Source organism: Triticum urartu, chromosome 2 (assembly GCF_003073215.2).
Source record: "Triticum urartu cultivar G1812 chromosome 2, Tu2.1, whole genome shotgun sequence".
NCBI classification, from domain to species: domain Eukaryota; kingdom Viridiplantae; phylum Streptophyta; class Magnoliopsida; order Poales; family Poaceae; genus Triticum; species Triticum urartu.
This window is the reverse complement of record NC_053023.1, coordinates 526,850,892-526,862,486: the sequence shown is the minus strand read 5'-3', so window position 1 is coordinate 526,862,486 and position 11,595 is coordinate 526,850,892.

Here is an 11,595-nt window from a genome sequence, read left to right as displayed (position 1 = left end):
AATGCTCCTTTATAATCACCCAGTTACGTTGTGACGTTTGGTAGCACCCAAAGTGTTCCTCCGGCAAACGGGAGTTGCATAATCTCATAGTCATAGGAACATGTATAAGTCATGAAGAAAGCAATAGCAACATACTAAACGATCGGGTGCTAAGCTAATGGAATGGGTCATGTCAATCAGATCATTCAACTAATGATGTGATCTCATTAATCAAATAACAACTATTTTGTCCATGGTTAGGAAACATAACCATCTTTGATTAACGAGCTAGTCAAGTAGAGGCATACTAGTGACACTCTGTTTGTCTATGTATTCACACATGTATTATGTTTCCGGTTAATACAATTCTAGCATGAATAATAAACATTTATCATGATATAAGGAAATAAATAATAACTTTATTATTGCCTCTAGGGCATATTTCCTTCAGTCTCCCACTTGCACTAGAGTCAATAATCTAGATCACATCATCATGTGATTAACATCGATAGTTCACATCATCATGTGATTAACACCCATAGTTCACATCGCCATGTGACCAACACCCAAAGGGTTTACTAGATTCGGTAATCTAGTTCGCATCGCTATGTGATTAACACCCAAAGAGTACTAAGGTGTGATCATGTTTTGCTTGTGAGAGAATCTTAGTCAACGGTCTTTCACATTCAGATCTGTTATGTATTTTGCAATTTTCTATGTCTACAATGCTCTGCACGGAGCTACTTTAGCTAATTGCTCCCACTTTCAATATGTATCTAGATCGAGACTTAGAGTCATCCAGATCCGTGTCAAAACTTGCATCGACGTAACTTTTTACGACGAACCTTTTTGTCACGTCCATAATCGAGAAACATATCCTTATTTCACTAAGGATAATTCTGACTGCTGTCCAGTGATCTACTCCTAGATCACTATTGTACTCCCTTGCCAAATCAGTGCAGGGTATACAATAGATCTGGTATACAGCATGACATACTTTATAGAACCTATGGCCAAGGCATAGGGAATGACTTTCATTCTCTTTCTATCTTCTGCCGTGGTCGGGCTTTGAGTCTTACTCAACTTCACACCTTGTAATACAGGCAAGAACTCTTTCTTTGACTGCTCCATTTTGAACTATTTCAAAATTTTGTCAAGGTATGTACTTATTGAAAAAACTTATCAAGCGTCTTGATCTATCTCTATAGATCTTGAAGCTCAATATGTAAGCAGCTTTACCGAAGTCTTTCTTTGAAAAACTCCTTTCAAACACTCCTTTAGGCTTTACAGAATAATTCTACATTATTTCCGATCAACAATATGTCATTCACATATACTTATCAGAAATGATGTAGTGCTCCCACTCACTTTCTCGTAAATACAGGCTTCACCGCAAGTCTGTATAAAACTATATGCTTTGATCAACTCATCAAAGTGTATATTCCAACTCTGAGATGCTTACACCAGTCCACAGATGGATCGCTGGAGTTTGCACATTTTGTTAGCACCTTTCGGATTGACAAAACCTTTTGGTTGCATCATATACAACTCTTCTTTAATAAATCCATTAAGGAATGCAGTTTTGTTTATCCATTTGCCAGATTTCATAAAATGCGGCAATTACTAACATGATTCGGACAGACTCAAGCATAGATACGAGTGAGAAACTCTCATCGTAGTCAACACCTTGAACTTGTCGAAAACCTTTTGCGACAATTCTAGCTTTGTAGATAGTAACACTACTATCAGCGTCCGTCTTCCTCTTGAAGATCCATTTATTTTCTATGGCTTGCCGATCATCGGGCAAATCCATCAAAGTCCATACTTTGTTCTCATACATGGATCATATCTCAGATTTCATGGCCTCAAACCATTTCGCGGAATCTGGGCTCATCATCGCTTCCTCATAGTTCGCAAGTTCGTCATGGTCTAGTAACATGACTTCCAGAATAGGATTATCGTACCACTCTGGTGCGGATCTCACTCTGGTTTACCTACAAGATTCAGTAGTAACTTGATCTGAAGTTACATGATCATCATCATTAGCTTCCTCACTAATTGGTGTAGTAGTCACAAGAACAGATTTCTGTGATGAACTACTTTCCAATAAGGGAGAAGGTACAATTACCTTATCAAGTTTTCTACTTTCCTCCCACTCACTTCTTTCGAGAGAAACTCCTTCTCTAGAAAGTTTCCGAATTTAGCAACAAAAGTCTTGCCTTCGGATCTGTGATAGAAGGTGTATCCAATAGTTTCCTTTGGATATCCTATGAAGACACATTTCTCTGATTTGGGTTTGAGCTTATCAGGTTGAAACTTTTTCACATAAGCATTGCAACCTCAAACTTTAAGAAACGACAGCTTAGGTTTCTTGCCAAACCATAGTTTATACGGTGTCGTCTCAACGGATTTAGATGGTGCCCTATTTAACGTGAATGCAGCTGTCTCTAATGCATAACCCCAAAACGATAGTGGTAGATCGGTAAGAGACATCATAGATCGCACCATATCTAATAAAGTACGGTTATGACGTTCGGACACACCATTACATTGTGGTGTTCCAGGTGGCATGAGTAGTGAAACTATTTCACATTGTTTTTAACTGAAGGCCAAACTCGTAACTCAAATACTCTTCTCTACGATCAGATCGTAGAAACTTTATTTTCTTGTTACGATGATTTTTCACTTCACTCTGAAATTTTTTTGAACTTTTCAAATGTTTCAGACTTATGTTTCATCAAGTAGACATACTCATATCTGCTCAAATCATCTGTGAAGATCAAAAAATAATGATACCTGTCGCGAGCCTCAATATTCATCGGACCACATACATCAGTATGTATGATTTCCAACAAATTTGTTGCTCGCTCCATTGTTCCATAGGACAGAGTCTTAGTCATCTTGCCCATGAGGCATGGTTCGCAAGCATCAACTGATTCATAATCAAGTGATTCAAAAAGCCCATCGGCATGGAGTTTCTTCATGCGCTTTACACCAATATGACCTAAACGGCAGTGCTACAAATAAGTTGCACTATCATTATTAACTTTGCATCTTTTGGTTTCAATATTATGATTATGTGTATCACTACGATCGAGATCCAATGAATTATTTTCATTGGGTGTGTAACCATATAAGGTTTTATTCATATAAACAGAATAACAATTTATTCTCTTACTTAAATGAATAACTGTATTACAATAAACATGATCAAATCATATTCACGCTTAACGCAAACACCAAATAACACTTATTTAGGTTCAACACTAATCTCGAAATAATAGGGAGTGTGTGATGATGATCATATCAATCTTAGAACCACTTCCAACACACATCGTCACTTCACCCTTAACTAGTCTCTGTTTATTCTGCAACTCCCGTTTCGAGTTACTAATCTTAGCAACTGAACTAGTATCAAATACTGAGGGGTTGCTATAAACACTAGTAAAGTACACATCAATAAGATGTATATCAAATATACTTATGTTCACTTTGCCATCCTTCTTATCCGCCAATCACTTGGGGTAGTTCCGCTTCTAGTGACCAGTCCCTTTGCAGTAGAAGCACTTAGTCTCAGGCTTAGGCTTCTTCACTTGAGCAGCAACTTGCTTGCCGTTCTTCTTGAAGTTCCCCTTCTTCCCTTTGCCTTTTCTTGAAACTAGTGGTCTTGCCTACCATTAACACTTGATATTTTTCTTGATTTCTACCTTCGTTGATTTCAGCATCACGAAGAGCTTGAGAGTTGTTTCCGTTATCCCTTGCATATTATAGTTCATCACGAAGTTCTACTAACTTGGTGATGGTGACTAGAGAATTCTGTCAATCACTATCTTATCTGGAAGATTAACTCCCACTTGATTCAAGCGATTGTAGTACCCAGACAATCTGAGCACATGCTCACTAGTTGAGCAATTCTCCTCCATCTTTTAGCTATAGAACTTGTTGGAGACTTCATATCTCTCAACTCGGGTATTTGCTTGAAATATTAACTTCAATTCCTGGAACATCTCATATGGTCCATGACGTTCAAAACGTCTTTGAAGTCCCGATTCTAAGCCATTAAGCATGGTGCACTAAACTATCAAGTAGTCATCATATTGAGCTAGCCAAACGTTCATAACGTCTGCATCTGCTCCTGCAATAGGTCTGTCACCTAGCGGTGCATCAAGGACATAATTTTTCTGTGCAGCAATGAGGATAAACCTCAGATCACGGATCCAATCCGCATCATTGCTACTAACATCTTTCAACACAATTTTCTCTAGGAACATATCAAAATAAACACAGGGAAGCAACAACGCGAGCTATTGATCTACAACATAATTTGCAAAATACTACCAGGACTAAGTTCATGATAAATTTAAGTTCAATTAATCATATTACTAAAGAACTCCCACTTAGATAGACATCCCTCTAATCCTCTAAGTGATCACGTGATCCAAATCAACTAAACCATGTCCGATCATCACGTGAGATGGAGTAGTTTCATTGGTGAACATCACTATGTTGATCATATATACTATATGATTCACGCTCGACCTTTCGGTCTCCGTGTTCCGAGGCCATATCTGTATATGCTTGGCTCGTCAAGTATAACCTGAGTATTCCGCGTGTGCAACTGTTTTGCACCCGTTGTATTTGAACGTAGAGCCTATCACACCCGATCATCACGTGGTGTCTCGGCACGAAGAACTTTCGCAACGGTGCATACTCAGGGAGAACACTTCTTGATAATTTAGTGAGAGATCATCTTATAATGCTACCATCAATCAAAGCAAGATAAGATGCATAAAAGATAAACATCACATGCAATCAATATAAGTGATATGATATGGCCATCATCATCTTGTGCCTATGATCTCCATCTCCGAAGCACCATCATGATCACCATCGTCACCGGCGCGACACCTTGATCTCCATCGTAGCATCGTTGTCGTCTCGCCAATCTTATGCTTCCACGATTATCGCTACCGCTTAGTGATAAAGTAAAGCATTACATCGCGATTGCATTGCATACAATAAAGTGACAACCATATGGCTCCTGCCAGTTGCCGATAACTCGGTTACCAAACATGATCATCTCATACAATAAAATTCAGCATCATGTCTTGACCATATCACATCACAACATGCCCTGCAAAAACAAGTTAGACGTCCTCTACTTTGTTGTTGCAAGTTTTACGTGGCTGCTACAGGCTTAAGCAAGAACCAATCTCACCTACGCATCAAAACCACAATGATAGTTTGTGAAAGTGCAACTATCCCAAGGTGGTTTTGGTAATTCATAACAACATATAGCTCATTAAGCTAATGCTATTCCAAGATGACTATTTCAGGAAAGCTCAATGATTGGCATGGCATGGATGTGAAAGTGGAACCCTCAAAATGCTAAGGACAAAGAATTGGCTCAAGCTCAAAAGCTCAAGACTCTTCATTTTATATTTTAGTGATCCAAGATCACATTGAGTCTTTAGGAAAAGCCAATACTATCAAGGAGGGATGAGGTGTTGCTTAATGAGCCTCTTGCTTCATGTGCTTAGTGATATGCTCCAAAACCCTCAACTACTTTCACATATCCACATATGACCTAAACCCTAAGCCAAACTCGGTCCTATCGATTCTTTCTATCCGGCGCCACCGAGTTTCACTTGTCATAAGCCACTGCCAAACCCTAGCAATTCGGTTCTACCGATAGGGATCTCGGTCTCAACGAGATGGGATTGCAAACTCTCTGTTTCCCTTTCGTAACTTTTTGGTCTCACCGAAAGAGCGAATCGGTCCACGAGATTGCAGTGAAATCTCTATGTCCTTTTTGTAACTTTTCGTCTCACGAAGAGCAAATCGGTCCCACGAGTTTACCTGACCAACTCTCTGTTAGCTTATTACCAAAATCGTCTCACGAGTTTGTGTAATTCGTCTCACCGAGATTACGTTATGCCAAACCCTAACCATTCGGTCCTACGAGTTGCATGTCAGTCCCACCGAAAATCTCTAACGGTCACTAGGTTACCTTTTTCGGTCCGACCGAGTTGTTGATTCGTCCACCGAGATTGAAAACTGTGTGTAACGGTGGATTTTGTGAGGCTATATATACCCCTCCACCTCCTCTTCATTTGTGGAGAGAGCCATCAGAACACATACACAATTCCAACTCATATGTTCTAAGAGAGAACCACCTACTCATGTGTTGAGACCAAGATATTCCATTCCTACCATATGAATCTTGATCTCTAGCCTTCCCCAAGTTGCTTTCCACTCAAATCTTCTTTCCACAAAATCCAAATCCTATGAGAGAGAGTTGAGTGTTGGGGAGACTATCATTTGAAGCACAAGAGCAAGGAGTTCATCATCAACACACCATTTGTTACTTCTTGGAGAAGTGGTGTCTCCTAGATTGGCTAGGTGTCACTTGGGAGCCTCCGACAAGATTGTGGAGTTGAACCAAGGAGTTTGTAAGGGCAAGGAGATCGCCTACTTCGTGAAGATCTACCGCTAGTGAGGCAAGTCCTTCATGGGCGATGGCCATGGTGGGATAGACAAGGTTGCTACTTCGTGGAACCTTCGTGGGTGGAGCCCTCCGTAGACTCGCGCGACCGTTACCCTTCATGGGTTGAAGTCTCCATCAACGTGGATGTAGGATAGCACCACCTATCCGAACCACGGGAAAAACATCCGTGTCTCCAATTGCGTTTGAATTCTCCAAACCCTTCCCTTTACATTCTTGCAAGTTGTATGCTTTACTTTTCGCTGCCAATATACTCTTTGCATGCTTGCTTGAATTGTGTGATGATTGCTTGACTTGTCCTACAATAGCTAAAATCTGCCAAGAACTAAAATTGGGAAAAGGTTAAGTTTTTATTTGGTCAAGTAGTCTAATCATCCCCCCTCTAGACATACTTTTGATCCTACAAGTGGTATCAGAGCTTTGGTCTCCATTTGCTTTGATCTCCATAGCTTTTGGTGGTCATAGCCTTGGTTTCACAACCTAGGAGAGTATGGCGTCTAGCGAGGGAAATTATCACCGTAGAGGTCCTTACTTTGATGGTACTAATTTTGCTAGTTGGAAGCATAAAATGAAAATGCATATTCTTGGACATAACCCCGCCGTTTGGGCTATTGTGTGTGTTGGTTTGCAAGGTGACTTCTTTGATGGGAAAGAACCACACCGTGAAGCTACCGCGGATGAGTTGAAGATGTTGCAATACAATGCTCAAGCTTGTGATATTCTCTTCAATGGATTGTGCCCCGAAGAATTCAACAAAATCAGCCGTCTCGAGAATGCAAAGGAAATTTGGGACACTTTGATTGATATGCACGAAGGTACCGACTCCGTCAAGGAATCCAAGTTGGATGTGCTTCAAAGTCAACTTGACAAGTTCAAAATGAAGGATGGCGAAGGTGTCGCTGAAATGTACTCTAGGCTTGCTCTCATCACAAATGAGATTGCCGGCTTAGGAAGTGAAGAGATGACCGATAGATTCATTATCAAGAAGATTCTAAGAGCCTTGGATGGAAAATATGATACCGTGTGCACATTGATCCAAATGATGCCCAATTACAAAGATCGCAAGTCAACGGAGGTGATTGGAAGAATTGTTGCTCATGAGATGTCACTTAAGGATAAAGAGCAACTTCACAACAAATCAAGTGGTGCCTACAAAGCCTCATGTGAAGCCCCTACGTCATCAAGTGAGAAACAAAACTTCAATGAAGAATTGAGCTTAATGGTGAAGAACTTCAACAAGTTCTACAAGAGTAGAAGCAAAGATAGAAGCTTCAAGTCAAGGTCCTACAATGACAAAAGATCTTCTAGTCGAGAGCGAAACTGCTACAGTTGTGGAAGACCCGGACACTATTCCAATGAGTGTACGGCTCCCTACAAGAGAAGAGAAGATTCTCCAAAAAGAAGAAGCAAAGAATCACCACCAAGAGGGAGAAGGAGTAGAGATGATCGTTATGAACGAAGATACTCACGGAGAAGTAAGGATTCGGAAAGGAAGGAAAAATCATCAAGGAGCTACACAAAACGAAGACATCAAGCTCATGCTGGTGAATGGGTATCCGGCTCCGACTCCGACAGCCACTCCGAGAGAAGTTATCACTCCGACTCCGAAGATACTCAAGATGAAGGTGTTGCCGGTCTAGCACTTGTGTCAACCAACTCCTACGACATATTTGACTCACCAAATGAAGGAATTGGAAGATGCTTCATGGCCAAAGGTCCTAAGGTAACACACCCCGAGTATGTTGATTTCAATAGTGATGAAGATGACTTGTTAGGTGATGATTTGCTTGTTGACAACTCTAGTGATGAATACTATGATGAAACGTAAATTAATCATGCTAATCAAGATAAAATGAATGACAATGATAAGGAGAAGATTGAGGCTCTAACTAAAGAACTAAACACTCTTAAGTTAGCTCATGAAACTATCTTCGAAGATCATCGAGAACTGTTAAGAGCTCATGAGAAATTACGCTTTGAAAAGCTCAATCTTGAGCAAGAGCATGAGTTCTTAAAAGCAATCAATGATGATCTCCGCAAGAAAAGTTCTTCTTACATTGCCAAGCGTTTACTCTTATCCACTTACATACCTCAAGTCAAGTCTAGTAACAAGAACAAGAAAGATTCTTCCTCTAGCAGTAACAATGATCATGCTAAATCCAATATTGTTGCTTTTAGTAGTTCTCTTGATTCCACTAATGATTCTCTTAGCCAAGTTACACTTGAGCAAGAAAATAGCTTATTGAAGGGAATTATAGAGAAAGGAGTGTACAAAAGCCTTGCCGGAGTAAGCAATTCGAGGAAATTGTGCGCAAGCAAGGAATGCACCGGAAGAATCAAGGTGTTGGTTTTGAACGGAAGTTGAATGCCAATGGAGTTGAGTGGGAAGAAGATCAATACCCCAAGACAAAGTTTGTTCCTCAACAAGAGAAGTATGATACTTCTTTCAAGGGGACACAAGCTCAAGATGATCTTCCACCACAAGACTACAAGCAAAAAGGCAAGGACAAGCTTCAAGAGGAAATTGATGCATTTGAAGAAGCTCCTAAGACCTTAGTCAAGTGGATTCCCAAGACTACTTCAAGTTCCACTTCATCAAGTACGACTACAACTCCAAGGATTCCCATCAAGATGGTGTGGATCCAAAAGAAGAAGAACTAGAGAGTTCTTGAGGGTGACTCCGCCAACATACTTCACTCTTATCATTTTGGCAAGAACAAGTGCAATCAACTTCCACATCTTACACTAGTTCAAGGAGTCACAAACCCTCTTGTTGGTAAGACAAGGGACAAGGTAACCTAAAAGTTTTCATGGACATCATCTTGTGTGTGCATCACTCTATGTCTATGGATATCCTTGTTTGTTCCTTGTGGGACTAACCCATGTAGGTATTGAAAGTGCAATTCACTCAAATGGATAGCTCCAAGTGATCTACATCAACATTGAGCATCCACATCTTCAACATCTACATGAAGTCATCATCAACAAAACCCGAGGTTAGTTCATCCCTCTAAGGGGGGATATCACATCTAGGGGAGCTTTACTCTAAGACTTGAGCTAAAGCAACTCTAAAGATGTGAACACAACAATGCTTTATGTAAAAGTGGTAACCCCACTTGAGCTTAAACAATGAGTATGACCTATGATCAAGTGTTCTCACTTGACTCCTAAGTCAATATACTCATATATAGATGACCTTGTCATTGCAAATTGCTTGATAGATGCTAGAATTGGTTGTGCATGCCTTGTCACATATTTCATTTGCCATCTTATTGTGTGAGCATGCTGGTTGCATATTTTACTCATTCGAAGACATCCACTTGTTGTTTTGATTGTTTGGTTTTATTTCCTTTTGCCAAGTGGATGGACAAGAATGCCTAAGAACCTCCTCTATCTATCTATGCTTTTCTCGTCTCAAACTCTATTCATGCTACATCACAAAATTTGATCAAGTCAGATTCGAACCACTCTGTGTGAGGAGCGCTCGGAGTCCCCGATTCGTCATAGACTTAAACTTCCAAAACCTCTTTATGATTCTCGGTCTGACCGATACCCTACTTTCGGTCCTACCGAGATCATTAAGTTGATCTAGGTTTTCGATCTCGGTGCAACCGATTTGAACCATTCGGTCACACCAAGTTGCACCAACTGTATACAATTTTGCATCTCGGTGCCACCGAGTTGTTCCACTCGGTCACACCGACAGGGTCGGGCTATATATAGTCACGGGCAAAAATTTGGAAATTTCTCCGAACCCCTTCGCCCGCGCGATAGCCTACTCTGCCAACTTGGTCTCCGGATCGTCTCCTCGCCGCCAGCCGCCTCCAGTCGCTGGTCTCCGTCGCCGTCAACGGAAATTCAACCCCGCCGTTGCCGCCGTAGCGAGTCTCCGCCGAACTAGGGTATGGACTCGATCTTTGTGCTATTCCCCAATCCGATTCTTAGCACATTGTGATCATCATGATTCTTGCCACGTTTGTTAAACTTCTATCCAGTCAATGAACTCGTAGATTAGGTTTAATTCGAAAATTTTAGGGTTAGGTTTCCGCCGAAACCATCTCGGACCCACCGAGTTGAAAAACTCGGTCCCACCGATTTGGCTCATGCCATTGCACAAGTGAGACTCGGTCTGACTGAGAATTACTTATCGGTGTGACCGATTTTGGAACTCTGTGAAACCCTAGCAGTCTCGGTGCCACCAAACTATGACTCGGTCTGACCGAGTTCACTAGTTTAGGTGCCAAAACTGCTTCGGTATCACCGAGTTTAGAAATCGGTAGATCCGAGATGCTTTCAGTGGGAAACTAAAACTAAGTTTTTGAATTATTCTTTTGCAAAAATCTCTGCATTTTGTGATGCTCATCCACTCTATCTCATCTATAACCTATTCACGGGGTCAACAGTCAGAGTTTGCATCATGTCAGACCAAAGTGATAGCCAGAACTTGTCAGAGCAGCAAGTGCAGATGAGTGAGGGCACTAGTCCCTCAAGTTCCTCAGATGATGGCAGCAGGAGCACCCCTAGCAATCTACCTAAAGCTGCCACAAGATAGAGAAAGAAGAGAACCTCAGACTCAGAAGATGAGGATTATGTGGCAGAAGAGGAAGCAACTTCCAAGAGAGTTGGGCCAGCACAGAGCATAAAGCCAGGGATGAAAATCAAAAGGCCAGCAGGTAGGCAGCCTATGCCAAAGGCCAGAGCCTCAACTCAGATTCCTGACAAGCCTGCAACCATAGAGCCAGTTGCTGCTGAAGGAAAGAAAAGGAAGGAAAGGGTCAAGAAGACCGTAGCCAGAGTGCTTGGAAAGGCTTCCATCATGGAAGAAGAGGAAGAAGAAGAGGTGGCTGCACCAGCACCTAAGGCACCCAAGCTGATGGGTGATGCCATAAGATCAGGGGCAACTGCTTCCAAGGCCAAGCCAGCTCCAAAGCCAAAGCCAAAGAGGAACACAAGAAGCATCCCAGCTACTGAGAAGAACAAGGCCCCAGTGCCTGAAGCTGCAGAAGAAGAAGAGAATGTTCTTAGAAAGCTCAAGCCCAAGATCCCAGACCACAATGATGCTCATCCTGTGGCTGAGGATATGAAACTCAGGAGAGATTCAGGGCTCTGGA